Raw genomic sequence first — 16810 nt, forward strand, 5'->3', positions numbered from 1 at the left:
TAGCTTTCTGGAACTTCATCAAAGTGAAACAAGACCCTATCTTGTTAGTCAGAACCTATCAGAGACACACCTTGAAAGCTTAAAACCAACATGAAGTAAAATGAGGGTCAGGTTCTCAGACCTCAGTGAAAGGTATTGGTACAAAGGTGCACTTTACTGAAAAAAGTCTTTGGCTGAGATGCTGACATTAAAGCATAAAAGCACTACTCATCAATTAAAACAAAAATAGGGAAAACTAGCTGTGTCAAATGTCTTTATATTCCCTTATTTTACCTCAAGAGTATGTGAAGTTATAAGAAAAGAGAGGCTCAATGAAGCAAAGCAGTTTTACCAGTGTATTCTAGCTAGTAAGTTACTACCCAAAATTTAAATCTAGAATTGAAGGTTTCTAGAGTCCCTGCTACTTCCACAAGTTGCTGCCTCCATATGCGGCCCTGGGCTCTGCGTGAATGAAAGAAGTAAAAGGCCAATAATGCTTTGAAGAGGAAAGTCTGAGACTTTTCTGTTACTGAATAATAAGGTAACCCCTGAGGGATGAATGGATAAAGCATTCTGCATACAGGGGCTAATGAGAGAAAGTTAATATGTCAGCTTTTGCTGGCTCCCAAGTCCCCATCAACTGAACATCAGGATACTACTTCCTCTCCACTTAAGATTCTCTCTCCTTTAGAATCTCTAGGAAACCCTGGAGTGTTTTGGGAACAGCAGACTAAAGCTACCCTTCAGTAACACTGCTGTTCTTTCTCGGATCCCTGTTGCTTAATCCCTCAGGGGTCTACCCGCAGCACTGCCATCTCTCAGACGTCTCCCCGAAGTTAATGGTCGCCTGACACTGCTTCTCTCCTCCTCTCTACTCTAGTTACCTATATACCCAAACGCCCGAGTTCTGGGCCTATATATTCAAATGCCTGAGTTCTGGGTCTATATATTCAAATGCCTGAGTTCTGGGTCTATATATCCAAATGCCTTTCAGACATCTCAGCAGAATATTACCAAGATGTCTCAAACACAACACATGCAAAATAAGTTACATTCTTCTCCAAAAATCTTTTCCTCTTGTCAGTTGAATTTTGATGAATAAGGGACACCAGGACTCACAGCGATAGTGATTCAAGTCAGAAAACTAGCATCATCCTACCTGTTTTCTTCAACCAGACACCAAGTCCATCATTTTTACCTTCCTGACGGCAGTTCATATTTCCTCTCCATTCTCTGAAGGCTGAGGGGGTAAACCAAAGGCTCTTGGGCTACACCCACATTTCTATTCACACTTTTTCAAGCCTCATCTTCTTCATTTCCTTCCTTGTTTCCTACCAGGATCACCCTTCTTAAATGCATATGGTAACAAGTTACCACATCCTTTACAATGCGAAGACCTAAGTTTGATGCTAAAGTCCCTTCATGATTTGCTCCCTATTTATTTGACCAAATCTGTCCCGTTTACATGTTCTTAAATCGATGACTCCAAAACAACATGGAAAGTCTACACTGGGGCTCAGGATGTAGACTGTGAATAGTAGAGTTCTACTATAATAAGAATAAGAAAGTTAGATTATGCATACTTGATATGTCAAAGAAGAAACAAAGGATGGCTTGCTATTTGAAATAAGCAACACTATGGGGGACAAAAAATACTGAACTTGAGCCACTCCCTTTTTATATTTTTAGAGGTTTTTTTTTTTTTTTTTTTGAGTATAGTTCATTTACAATGTTGTATTAGTTTTAAGTGTATAGCAAAGTGAATCAGTTACACATATACATATATTCACTCTTTTTAAAGATTCTTTTCCCATATTTAGCTACTCTTTTAATCAAAGCTGTTCTGGTGTTCCATCCTCCAACTAATTAAAGAGCAATCAAAGCAAATAGGTTTGGAATTAAAATAACTTCATTGAGAATGTATAGCCTGAGTATAATTTGAGTAAGAAAGATGACTGAGTGAATGCCAGTGGAGGTTGCAAACAAGACTGATGGTTTAAGAAAGAACCACTGGAGACTTAGAAAAAGATGAAAATGGTTAACACTGAAAGATAAAAACAGCCTATTGCAGAGTCTGGGAGAAATTTTTCCTAACTGTGAGGCAAATGGAAGTGTACTGAGAAAACAAAATGATAGCCTGGTCGTGCTTTCCCTCATGAGACAGAGCAGCCCTCGCAACCTGAGATAAGTCCTAAGACACAGAGATTTCTTTCTCTTGCTTGAAGACACACAGTCTGCCTAAGCAGAACTTCATATGTGGGTTGCTGTCTTTTGAGATAGAGAACTCTTTCCTACCTTACTCTATGCCCACGTTTCTGGCTCTGTTTGTAGACTATTAACTTCCTTAAGACAAGATGGGGTGTGTGTGTGTGTGTGTGTGTGTGTGTGTGTGTGTGTGTGTGTGGTAAATGCTTCCATATGAGGCTGGTTCATCATAGGTAGAATAGCGAATAGAGTGGTAAAGATATAAGTGAAAAACAAAATGGTCCATGCTAAGAAAGAATTCTGGTTCCTTTAAAAAGAAGAAGACGGAGGAAAGGAAAACATTTTTATAGCACTTATTATTCTAGACATTAATCCAAGTGCTTTTTATGTATTAATCGATATTTAAAACAATCCTGTATTCATATAAACTGTGCTGTGGTAAAATGAAATAGATAATCCCCAAATTTTCATAGTTAGCATAACCTAAGTTTATTTGTTGTTTATGCAAAGTTGGATTTGAGTAAATAGAGATTGTCCTCCACTTGGTAGCTCAGATTCTGACTCCTTGTATCTTGTGATTCTACTTAAGGGCGCCCTGGTAGAGGGAGAGAGGATGCAAAGGCAAACCAGCTCCTACCTGCCCCAGCCTGGCAGTGACCTATGACACTTCCATTCCCAGGCCATTGGCAAGAATTGGTCACATGGCCTCAATCACAGCAGAGACATCTGGGAAATGTCAAGGAGCTCCTGAATATCCTAGTGAGCACTAGCTGTCTTATTCACAACACTTGTGAGAAAGGTAATAGCATAATCCCTATGATTTTTACAGATGATGAGAAATTGGAACAAAGAAAAAATAATTTACCCAAATCCACATTGTTAGTAAGTGACAGACTTGCAATTTTAACCAGACAATCTGATTCCAGAATTTGTGCTTTTAAAGATTACATTATGTAGTTGATCCTTGAACAACATGGCTTTGAATTGTATGAGTCCACTGATATATGCAGAATTTTGTCCTGTAAATATGTGCCTCAGTATTACATGATTCATGGTTACAGAAGGCTGACTGTAAAGGGACATGTGGATTTTCGACTGCACAAGGGTGGATACCCCAAACCCTTGCATTGTTTAAGGGACAATTGTATTGCCTTTCAAAAGTAATAGAGGTGCCAATGATTTTATTAGTGATTTGTAACAGAGAAAACTGTGGATGGAAGACAGAAAATTCTCTCTTGGAACCCCAGAGCCAGGTTACGCTAGCCCCTGCTGGTTACAGAAGATTAGGAAATGAATGTGCAGTCACTGTTCTGTAAACCTGAGAAGGACTCAACCAGAAGTGATCAACGAGGACAACTGAGAGAAATCCCTGCATCCCACTTAGTGACACACACCTAGTCCAGATACATCTCTCTCTAACTGAGCAGCATGAAAAAAATCAACTCAAGACTTACAGGAACAGTATTGAAAATCCAAGATAAGAGGAATAGGAGGTTGACAATACAGGAGTCTATTCTCTAGAGCAAGGTGGCAAAAGTTTTTTGTAAAGATCCAGGTGGTGAAGTTTTTGAGGTGTTACAGATCATACTGTTTCTGTCACAATTACGTAACTTGACAGAAGGGCACAAAGCAGGCCTGGTGTTAGTCACTCAGTCATGCCTGGTTCTTAGAGACCCCATGGACCCCACCAGGTTCCTCTGGCCATGGAATTCTCCAGGCGAGAATATTGGAGTGGGCTGCCATGCCCTCCCCCAGGGGATCTTCCAGGCCCATGGAGGGACCCAGGTCTCCTGCATTGCAGGCAGATTCTTTACCATCTGAGCCACTGCTGCTGCTAAGTCGCTTCAGTCGTGTCCGACTCTGTGCGACCCCATGAATGGCAACCCACCGGGCCACTAGGGAAGCCCAAATCTTCCATAGGCATTACATAAATACAAAGCAATAAATAGATAAATACAAAGCAACATAGGCAATACATAAATAAAGAGGTATGGCTGTGTCCTGATAAAATTCTGTTTACCAAAACAGATGACAGGCTAGATTGGTCTGTGGACTAGAGTTTGCCAACCCAACACTTGCTCTAAAAATGAGGAAATTAACAAATATGCAGATCACTACACGTTTGAAAAATAATTTGGTAGGAATCCAAAAACTATAAACAGTAATGGAATCATTTATCAACAAACAAGTGACAAATATTTTTAACAAGTTCTTGTTAAAAGAGATTTAGTTTATATAATTTGGATAAAAGTCTGAATAGGTATAACTTAACTCAAAATTAATTTGTTGTAGAAAGTTAGATCGTGTCCAACGTAGACAGTAGCCCAACAGTCTCCTCTGTCCATGGAATTATCCAGGCAAGAATACTGGAGTAGGTAGCCATTCCCTTCTCCAGGGGAATCTTCCCAACCCAGGGATCAAACCCAGGTCTCCTGTATTACAGGCGGATGCTTTACCGTCTGAGCCACCAGGGAAGCCCATGTGTACTGTACATGTATATAATATATATATATGCCTATTATGTTAAGTGAAGTAAGTCAGACAGAGGTTGACAAATATTGTTTGAGATTGCTTATATATGGAATTTAAAAAGTTAAATAGATTAGAATAGTGACTACCAGGGTTGACGGTTAGGTTAAATGGGGGAATTTTGGTAAAAGGATATAAACTTTTCTTATACAATGAAAACATTCTGGGGATGTAATGTACAGCATGACTACGATTAACAACACTATACTGTCTACTTGAAGTTGCTAAGACAGTAGAGCTTAGATATAGTCACCACAAAAAATGATAGTTTTGTGAAACAGATGTGCTAATAATTTTACTGTGACATTCGTTTCACAATATCTGTGTATCAAATAATCACACTGTACGCCTGAAACTTACAGTATTATGTGTCAGTTATATCCCAATTAAGTTGGAAAAATATATACATTCATACATATGAGCCAATTTTATAAACATTTATTTAAAACTGCATAAAATAAAAACAGGATAAATACATAAAATGTCAATAGTGAGTTAAGATGTAAGAATATAGGAAGCTACATCTTTTTTTTTTGTATTATTTGGGTTTTTCTACATAAATATTTCAAAGTCAGAAAAATTTTTTTTAAACACAAAAGAAAACTCGGGGGTTTTTGAATCAGACATGACATGGATTCTCTGCTACTCACTAGCTGGTGATCTTGGACAAATCATATCTTTGATCCCCAATATTCTTATTTGCAAAAAGTGGATATGATCACATTTACTTACACACACACAAACCGAGAGAGAAAGGAGGGAGGCTGACTATTGTGGCAGAGAGATTCCTGTGAATAGTGGGTAATGAATACTTTTCCTAGTCAGGGTTCAGTGGAATGTAGAACAGTTTCTGTCAGGAGTTGAGACAGAACTGGGGTGCAGGAAGAAAGGACTATGCTTTCTTTTCTGAACTTGGAGCTGAAAGAACAAGCTTCTCTTAGAAGGAAGCGGGCAAAGAGGTCCCAGGGATTAGGAAGAGGGCCAAAGTGGGCTGGACACAACAGGAAGCTCGGACAGCAAGTGTCCCTGCCCTATGCATGGGTGCAGCTTGACGGGAAGGTGGTGGCTCCGTTCCTGACCCCACCCCTGAGAATCTGCTCCTTAAAAACTCCACAAGCTGCAGAACTCCAGGACAAAGCCCAGGATTTCAGCAGAAACACTTTGGGAGGATATGGAGAAGACTGGGAGAAGGAAACAAGGAAGATCAAAGAGAAGCTGGGAAGAAGGAATTTGTCTCTCGTAGCAGCGTCCTCAGAGCAGAGGACCCTCCACATGGCTCAGGAATCTCCCATAGCTGACTGAGTCCCATACAAGACACCGGAGAGGCACCAACAGCAGTTAGACAAACAGTTCCTCCAATGCCTGCACTTCCAAATGCCACACGAGTTGTATCTTTGTACCAGGAGTACTTTCCAAATGCTCCATCTCTCGTCTCCTTTGAACATTCCTGCCCTCCCCTACATCCCACTAAGCACACAGGGGCAGGTCCACGCACATGCACACACATCTGTCTTTTAGCTGACTCCCTATTTACACCTTTGTTTCTCAGCATTGGTATCCCTAGCTCTGATGTCCAGGAGGGTTAGCTGTGGCTTCTAGAACCCTATGCTGAAACCGGCATGGCGCTCACTGCTCTACTGTGGCATTGCCTTGATTTTCTCACCCACTGGACTGTGGTACACAAACTGAGGACAGAAATGGGCATGGCCATGGTTTCCTAGGCTCCCAGCAAAGCACCTGGCACACTAATGTAGCTGGACTCCTCTTCCAGGCACTTCAACACATCTGCTTCACCACCACACCCAACATAACTCCCCTAGGTGCTTTAAGACCTAATGCCTAACATGCAAAGTGGTCTCAGGAATCCTAGACTGGGAAGCAAAGAGGAGCTGCAGGCAGTAGAGATAATGAGGACTGATGGGCCCAGGCTATGGAAATAGAGAGACTGCAAAACCGCTGTACAATTTCAATCTACCCCACTTTCCACAGTCCCCTTTGTTTCACAGTTCCTGCAATATTATTTGCCAAACCCTGGGCAGAGATGAGTGTATAAAATCTGTTTACCAACTTGGACACTTTGGCTCTTCATACCATCTTGAGCGTAAACCTGTAGCTTCCCTCTTCTTGGCAATAAGTTGGCAACCCATTCTTGTCAAAACTGTGGACAGCATGCCCTTATTAGTAAGGAAATCAGAACAACTTCTGTTTATTGAGTGCTTACTCAAAGTCATGTCCTATGCTAAATTTTACATACATTATTTTGCTTATTCCTCACAAAAAATGTTTTAGATGAACATTATTATCCCAATTTTGTGGATAAAGAAACTCTAATGGAGTTTGAGTAACTTGTCCAAGGTTACACATTTACAAAGTATTCCAGTCAGAATGTGAAGCAACCCTTTCTGTCCTGTCCAAAGCGTACTGCCAAGAATTACAGATATAAGGGACTCATTAGAGATCACTCAACAAAAGTTTAGTTAGAAAAGACCCCAATTTCAAATTAAATGCCCAACTCTGATGGTAAGTGACTTATCTAAAAGACCAAGGGTCAGTTTGAACTACTGATAAGTAGGCAGCATTTAAGAGACTTCGATTACAGAGGCAGCAATCACAGACCTCAAAAGTACGTTGGAAGATGACCCCAATTAACACCACTGGGCATACTCGGTTTAGCTGTAATATCATGTAACTGGTACAACATCCTTAAAGTTCCAGGTTCTGTTTTCCAGGGTCATTGATGACAGTTTTGTTTTTAGAATAAACAGGTAGAGTGGGATAAAGATTCCCAGCGGATAGTTAGTCTTTAGCAGTGTCTATGACCCACATTTTAAGCCCTAGAAATAAACACGGAACACTTGCCAAAAGGCCTGTCCATCATGTCTTTTTAGACAAAGATAAACCCAATTAAGTGTAACCAACAATGTGAAGAAAGTTGTTGAGTACGGGAGAATTCCTCATCATAAAAAAAAAAAAGGCAGCAAGACAAATTTACTTTTCTAGGGGGGTTAAGAGTGCCTGAAGGTAATGGGATTAATTCTGACATCTGTGCTTAGATTTGAACTCTTGGTGGAAGAAAAGCTTATAGCTTAATTTTGCAAGACCCAGCAAGGAAACTTTGTTGGCCAGTAGGGAAATGGAATCTAAAAAAATTGGATTAGCGCTCCTGATATAAGGACTTATGTGATCAAGAGGAACACGCAATTATAAGCTGTTGTACTAGACAAGTCTTTTCCTGTGTGATGTTTCAATTTTAGAGAAGACCACAAGCTGGATAACCAAACCATTACTGATCTATCCCATCCAGCAAGTGAGCTGGTCTTGTACTAAGACAGCTTTGCACCTGGTAACTAGAAAGAATAAATCCTTCTTAAAGACAACCGTTTTGAGTTCTAATGTTCCTTTTTTTAGAAAAAGGAAAAAGTCAGCTCCTGGAAAAAGAAAGACTGCTCCTTCACTTGTTGTTGAAGTTCCTACCTCTACTTCACTACCCATTTTGGTAGGAAACATCTTCCCTTTTCCATCCCAAACTACACATGAGCCAGTCTCCAGGGTGACACCCTTTCCAGTGGTCTCATAACCCCAGTCATACAACTTATGATCCAGTCATCTCTAACCCTTTTTATATGAGAATGTGAAATATAAACTCTTTGTCTTATTTTTGTAGGTCAGTGTCTAGCACAGTGTCATACATGTGGCAAGTTCCCAAGAAAAGTTTCTTTAAATCAACTTTTCCCTGATAAATTTTTTTTTAAAAAGAAAGAAGGATTTCTTGAATGAATCCACAAATGAGTGGATAAGTAAGTAAATGGTTAACCCTCAGGTCCTCTGAAGGCCTGTTCTAGGAAAATGTGCCTGGGTGAGCTTTCAGAACATTTTCACTCCTTCTGTATCCTTCAGATGAATTGCTTAATGTTGTTGAGGTTCCGCTTTCTTACTTATAAAATGAAAGCAAGGCTACTAATTTCATTAGGTTATCGTGAATCTCGAAATAAGTAATTCATGCTGGATGCCTATCCATAACCCAGACACTGTTCCTCCTTACTTTATCTTCAGTCTATCTTCTACTGAAAGAAGTTATCTAGTGTTGCACTGGGGCAGCAGTCATGCTGTAATGGGGTAAAAATGGTAACTTGGCCCTAATAGCTCAAGTGTTTGAGTCTGATGTGTTTAGAGGATTTTTATCTGATGGTGGGAGTAGGGGAGTGATGAGGACTCTATCAGTTTCTTGATATAGCTTACCTTACAACAGAAACCTTATAAATTAGAGTACCTGGGGCTTCCCTGGTGGCTCAGAGGGTAAAGCATTTGCCTGCAATGTGGGAGACCGAGTTTGATCCCTGGGTCGGAAAGATCCCCTAGAGAAGGAAATGGCAACCCACCACTAGATACAAGGGAAAAGAGTATTAATGAACTGGAAGAGAATCCCGTGGACGGAGGAGCCTGGCAGACTACAGTCCACAGGTCACAAAGAGTCAGACGTGACTGAGCAACTTCACTAAGAATAGTGCTCAAATTTCTACTTTCCAAAATATTAAAGAATAAATATCACAAGGAATCTCCTGGGCTCACAACATCTAAAATGCATGGATAAAAGATGTTAAAATGGTTATCTGAGCTGTCAGGAAAATGATGGAAATCATCAGAGGTTAAAAATGCAAGAAAGCACAAATCTTCAGAGGTAACCAACCATCCTGAAGCAATGGGTCCCTATGATTATTAACTTATCACTGGTGGCCTAGAGTCTTTATTTTAATTGGCATCAAGCAGGGTTGGGGATACAATGCCTAGAAATTGAACCAGATGAAGACAGAAAAAGATCTATCTTAAGTAATTCAAGACACAGAAGTTGACATTTTTAATGCAAATGTAAACCAAAGGAAGAAAACCTAACCACAAAAGAAAACAATAAAGAAATTTTCTTATCTCAAGCTTACCACTGGATAGAGTCTATCTTGAAAACTGCTGTTCACAAGTGGTCTTCATGATGGTTTAGAGCTGGAAACTAGAATTGCGGTCCCATAATATTCAGCTTTGGAATTTAACTGAAAGTGATTCAAGATTCATAACAAGTTCCTGGATAGATATTCTTAAATCAAGACCTCAAATAGTTTCCTCAAATAATTACAAACTAACTGAAATACAAAAATTATAAAAACACAAGAGGAATAAATTTTTTAAGTAAAAAAAACTGCAAGAGGAAACAAGTCATTGGAATGAGAATAAGTAAAAAGAACAAGATCAATAACAAATGACAAGATTATAGCTATAAGAATAGATGATATTAGAATTATAAATTAAGAAATATAAAATAAGTAGATTGATTGTCTTAATAAAGAAATGAGAATATTTGCAGTATAACAAGATATCAGAAATTATAGAATTTGACCAAGTGGATCTTACAAAAGAACCAAATAAAACTCCTGGGTGAAAAGAAACACACATAGTAAATGAAACTAGAAAAACCAAGTGGATGGGTACACCATTAGACACAATGGAAAAGAGTATTAATGAACTGGAAGAAAGAACTGAAGAGCTACTAGATAGATATTCAGCAGAGAGGAAAAGAGATTGAAAAAATAAAACAGAAGATAAAAGACATTGAGAAGAGATGGTAGCAGTGGATGTCTAAGTCATGCTGATGCCCATGGTGTGGTAGTGGTGGTGGGGTTTCACTGAGAGGGTCCTGATCAGATGGGCCAGTGGGTCGTCATTATAACTCAGAAACAACAGATTGAGAAATACACAAACTACTATATAGGTTGCTCTGAATGTTCCTGAAACATAAGTAACATGTTTGGAAAATGAACTCAGACTGGTCTCTGGAAACTCTGGATTGTCATATGCACCATATGTCTGGATTAATGTTGGAATTTGATATGAAAATAAGAATAATGGAACAGCTCATTCTCTGGAACATTCAAACTTCAAGGTCACCAAAAAGAAAATGAAAGAAAAAAGGCTGCTCATTTCAAAGCCTATACCACCAGAAAGCAGATGACATATTATGCCAAAGAATTCTCTAAAGACTTGTCAAGATCCGTAGAAATTCTTGCTGATATAACACAAAACAGTACATTGGGGAAGCAGAAACTGAATATGAGCACAGAGTAATCCTTGGAGAGATGCACAAAGTGATATGCAATTTACAAAGAGCTGTTTTTTATTATCTTCATGCCACAGCATATCAAAATTCTGCACCTGGATGGATAATTTGGGGACCAACTGAAAATATCAAATCTACCCTGGTGGCTCAGAGGTTAAAGCGTCTGCCTCCAATGAGGGAGACCTGGGTTCGATCCCTGGGTCAGGAAGATCCCCTGGAGAAGGAAATGGCAACCCACTCCAGTATTCTTGCCTGGAGAATCCCATGGACTGAGGAGCCTGGTGGGTTGCAGTCCACGGGGTCACAAAGAGTCGGACACGACTGAGTGACTTTACTTACTTATAAATTATTAAGACCTTGTGTATACAAACACACATTATAAAGGTCCAAGAATAGTTCTCACTATGACTGGAGGAATCTCCTATGATGGAAAGCTTAAGTTAGCAAAGTTTCATTTTGGTGACTTTTTGTGCCCACACAAAGGAAAAAGAACAGCTCTGCCTCCCTGTTAATTCATAGGAAGTGAGATTTGTTTGATGGATGACAAGTTGCCTTTGACACACCTTGCAAGAGATGTTGAAGTTGTTGGTTACAAACATCAAAGGTACAGTCTCTCTTACAGTTGCAAACATACTCATGGGCAACTCGGATTGTCATTTCAGAGGGTTGAATTTATCTAGTAAGCCAGACTTGGAGAAGGCAATGGTAACCCACTCCAGTACTCTTGCCTGGAAAATCCCATGGATGGAGGAGCCTGGTAGGCTGCAGTCCAGGCTGTCATGAAGAGTTGGATACAACTGAGCGACTTCACTTTCACTTTTCACTTTCATGCATTGGAGAAGGAAATGGCAACCCACTCCAGTGTACTTGCCTGGAGAATCCCAGGGATGGTGGAGCCTGGTGGGCTGCCATCTATGGGGTCGCACAGAGTCAGACACGACTGAAGCGACTTAGCAGCAGCAGCAGTAAGCCAGGCCATCTCATCTGTCATGACAGCCTCTGCTATAGCTTCTAGTCTTTCCACACTTCCCACACAGATACAGGATTGTGGGGAATCTGTATGAGTTGCAAATCTGACGTTGTTGCAGACATGCTACATCTTGTTCAAACAGAATAGATGTGACTCTGTATAAGTCTCACTGAAAGTAAAGTCGCACAAAAATTCTTCTAAAACATAGTTTTGTAGCTCTATTGTTCAACTCCACAAAGATATTGGTAGGCAAATATTATATTATAAAAGAATTCCCAGTATCCCTGAGCTTGGAAGCAGGAACTGATGCTGTATATATTGAGACAATTCAAAAGTGTGTACCAAATATAATTTTATAGGGGTTCAGTTACTGCTGCTATTGGTTCTGTTGTGTAAGATTTTAACTGGATTAATAGTAACATGTTAATTTTGTGATTAAAATGCTCTCAGTCAAAATATTTTGAACATAATTATTAATACAACTGATAGAGAACTGAATGGAGAAGGCAATGGCACCCCACTCCAGTACTCTTGCCTGGAAAGTCCCATGGACGGAGGAGCCTGGAAGGCTGCAGTCCATGGGGTCGCTGAGGGTCGGACACGACTGAGCGACTTCACTTTCACTTTTCACTTTTCACTTTCATGCATTGGAGAAGGAAATGGCAACCCACTCCAGTGTTCTTGCCTGGACAATCCCAGGGACGGGGGAGCCTGGTAGGCTGCCGTCTATGGGGTCGCACAGAGTCGGACACGACTGAAGTGACTTAGCAGTAGCAGAGAGCTGAACGTTTAAAGCAAATAAAGAAGATGTGATACATATATAGGCTTATGAAATACTGCTGCTGCTGCTGCTGCTAAGTCGCCTCAGTCGTGTCCGACTCTGTGCGACCCCATAGACGGCAGCCCATGAGGCTCCCCCGTCCCTGGGATTCTCCAGGCAAGAACACTGCAGTGGGTTGCCATTTCCTTCTCCAATGCATGAAAGTGAAAAGTGAAAGTGAAGTCACTCAGTCGTGTCCGACTCTTAGCGACCCCATGGACTGTGGCCCACCAGGCACCGAAATACTACTCAGCTATAAAAAAAATTTATTTTGCCATTTTCAGCAACATGGATGGACTTGGAACACACATTGCACCAATGTCGGTTTCCTAGTTTTGACCTTATTCCATAGTTATGTAAGATGTAATCATTGTGGGAACCTCAGTGAAGGGTACATAGAACCTCTCTATTTTTTGCAACTACCTATGAATTTATAATTTTTCAAAATAACAACCTATTTTTTAGCCAAGCCCTTATTTTGCCAAGTTTTTGGCAGCAAGGGTGAAAAAAACAGGGCTTTATACCATACTTCCCTCTAGTAACTTTATAATCCTTTTGGGAGAATAGGTAAGATGAAAATATATTAAAGATAGAAATAACAGGAAAATGGTTGTAGTCATATGAGTAATGCTAGGGTTACAAAGACCAACAATTTCAAGACTTCAGTACTGAGTCTTTGAAATAACAATTCAAAGTATCAACTGTTGAGAAATCAGCCTTGTTTCAGGGTCAAATTCATGTAGTTAAGGTGGACAGTACAGTAGGGTATCTCCAATATTAGACCAAAAGGGCTTGCCACAGAACAGCCTTCAGTTTTCTGTTTGGAAAATCATCTAAAATGGATCTTGCCACATACATCATTCATGTGCTAAGTGGCACGCCTTTTCCATAACTGATCACCACTTGCCCACCCAGGCCACATGCCAACCTGAGTAATAGGGTGGAACCCTGGGCACAGGTCCTGGTTACTAGGCCAGCTGCCCATGTTCTGGGAGGACCTCCAGGGGCACACAAATTATGCGGACCCTCCCTGACATAGAGCAATCCATCACTTCTTGAGTGACACTTCTCCTCTTGTATTAGTGAGACCCATGTTACCAAGGTCTGCCTTCCTTGGCACTGAGCCATTAGAGATTGTTGTTCTTTGTTCACCCATTTCTTTTCTTAAGAAATGGAAAGCAACTTGTTATGTAATATTCTGTGCCTACAATGGGATATGTGTATTATATATAAAGCCACTGGCCAACAGAGGATTCCTAACATTAACGATATAATTGACTCTGGCTTGTCCTTGTCCCCAATTTTTCCCACCTTCCTGCCTGTCCCACAAACATAACCAGTTTCCTGAATTTTGTGTTTATCATCTCTTGCTTTTTAAAAATAGTAGACGACAAGGTAGGTATCCCCAAACAGTGGTGCTTGGCTTTTTTTGTGTTTTGCTATGAATAATATAGATTGTGCTCCTTTCTATTGATAGTGTTATACATATACGCAAGATTTTCCACACTTAGGCCATAGAAATGTAATCCTTACTCATTTTAGATAGTGTCAGGTTATTTTCCTAAGAAATTGTACTATTCTATAGCTCAACAGTAATAAATAAGATTCAGTTTTTCCACACCCTCACCAACACTTTGTATTACCAGATTTCATCATTTTTTTGTTAATCTAGTGGATGTAAAATGATATCTCATTATGATTTTAATTTGCATTTCTCTGATTACTAATTTCTTTTTTGGTCACCTAGTGGATGAACCCAGGTGGCAACAGTGGTAAAGAACCCACCTGCTAATGCAGGAGACACAAGGGACACGGGTTCAGTCCCTAGATCAGGAAGAGCCCCTGGAGAAGGAAATGGCAACCCACTCCAGTGTTCTTGCCTGGAGAATCCCATAGACAGAGGAGCCTGTCTGGCTACAGTCTATAGGGTCACACAGAGTCGGACATAACTGAACGATTTAGCATGCACACATGTACAGTGGATGTAAAATGATATCTCATTATGATTTTATTTTGCATTTCCCTGATTGCTAAGGAAGTTACGAATCTTTTGGGAATTCCCTGGTGGCTGAATGATTAGGATTCTGCATTTTTACTGCTGAGGGCCCAGGTCCCATCCCTGGTCAGAGAAATAAAATTCCCACGAGCCTCAAGGTGCAACCAAAGACAAAAACAAAAAAACAGAAACTTTTAATATCTTGAATAGTCATCTATATTTCTTTTTGTGAATTACTTTATCAAGTCTTTTTGGATTTCAATAGGTTGCAGCCATTCTTTATTTACTCTTCATCCTAGTTCTTTGTCAGATGTGATATCAGGATTTTCTTCCAAGTTTATGGCTTATCTTTTTACTCTCTTTATGATATTTTCAGCAAGCAGAAGTTATTAATTTTAGTGAAGTGAGATTTATTCATTTTTTTCCTTTTTGGTTTGCGCTTTTTGTGTATTTCAATTCCATAGAGAAAGAGGAATTCACTGTGAAAGGGAAAACTTCAAATCTTTTAGAAGAAAATACAGGCGAACACCTTTATAACCTTTGGGTACAGAAGGATTTCTTAAATGAGACCCCAAAACTGTTAATCATAAACCATTGCTATGTTAACAAACATTTTTAGAGACTGTTAGGATAAGTCAGGAGGATAAGTTGACCTCTAGCTGCTGTTGTTTTAATTGTTTTCCCTGGAGGAATACACTGCTCTGAGCTGCCGCTGAAGGGGCAGTTTCAGAACAATAGGCTGTCGGCCCAGCCAGGGCCACTGCCTCTGTCCTAATTCCCATCCTTCTGCCCCCACGGCCACCACCTTCCCAGAAGGGAGGCACAGGGACCCACAGCAGTTTCTTCACCTTTAATTCTTCTTTGTTACCAGTGCTGATGGGGGTCTGTTTCCGCTAATCTTAACTGTGGCAAAATGCTCCAGGATGTCTATTCTTCTGGTTACATATGGAATTTCCTGGATTTCAGTTGATTGCTTGGGATGGGGGCTGATTAGATGCAGCTATTTCCAGGCATCCTTGCCTTTTCTTTCCTGAAAAACCATTGTGTTAGCAACATATTTTTAGGTGGGGCTACGTTATTCACATACATTTTCTTTTCTTTTTCATCATACAATTTCAAACTAAATCCTCCCCCAACACACACAAAAAATGCCAGCATCGAGTGCTACTTTCAACAGTCCTGTCCTTTGTAATACTATTTGGATAATCCTTATAATATTTTTAACATTTTATCATTTTAAAGCCCATTTTTTCCCCTCTCCAATCTCATGATGCTTCCCTCCCCTTCCCACTCCTTTCTCATATGCCTATTTATGGATCATTATCCCCTTTTCCATCAACATCTTCTCAACTTAGTCCTTGGAGGGGACTTGGTTGGTGTGAGGCTTTCTCATGGATTTTTTTCACTCTTTGTAAAGTGCTGGCTTCCACTAAAGGCAGCTAATTTCTTTGTAGCTACTTGGAGTAAGTAGATTAGGTTACCAGTACTGCTGCTTATCTCATTCTAAAGTCAAGGATCCAGTTCACATGATCACTGCCTATAAACGTGGGGAAACTATTACACAGAAGCCCTAGTAATTGATTAGTAGGTATTTCCTGAAATGAATCATTTACAAGACAATGCTTTGATTCCCAGAGTATTTCTAAGGCAATTAAGACCTCGTCAGTTGCTTACTTTTTGACTGTTGGATGACAGTCATTTTTTTCCTGGTGTATTGTGTGAAATGGAGACTCATTTTCTCAGTGTTCCAGCCACTGGCTCTTTCTCATTTCTTTGTCCTGTGCTTCTGCCTGAAATCTTCTCAGGTACATGCTTGTGAAACAGTTGATCTTGAGTTTCCATCTCTCTTAGTTTGGATTGCACTGAAACATCATGGATTGTTTTGATCATTGAAGAAAATTGTAGTCAAGATCTGCATCCTTCTTTCTGACTTGCCTTCTCAGGTTCAGCCAGTCATGTCAGAGGGAAAGTGAAGGGAATGTGTGGGTAGAGGACAGAGTGCCCTGTCTCTGCTCCTGAGACCTGGATGCTCTTGGGGTATGCCCACAGAGAATGGCTGTTCTGCATCTTGCAAGGCTGCTTGAGGCTGGAATTCTTGATTTTCTATGCATTCGGTATTTATGCCTTTGTGTACCCCAGGCACTAAATTGCGGACTGTGCCTTAAAATCTGTGGGACAGGAAGTCAGATAATAATTTCTGTCTTACAC

The 16810-nt window shown here is 40.2% G+C and overlaps 1 pseudogene; it reads left to right on the forward strand.

Annotated features, from left to right (window-relative positions):
• LOC128049512 (mitochondrial-processing peptidase subunit beta-like) overlaps positions 1-16810 on the forward strand; it is a 70058-nt pseudogene that overhangs the window by 44847 nt on the left and 8401 nt on the right.

This window comes from Budorcas taxicolor, chromosome 6 (genome assembly GCF_023091745.1).
Source record: "Budorcas taxicolor isolate Tak-1 chromosome 6, Takin1.1, whole genome shotgun sequence".
Lineage (NCBI taxonomy): Eukaryota > Metazoa > Chordata > Mammalia > Artiodactyla > Bovidae > Budorcas > Budorcas taxicolor.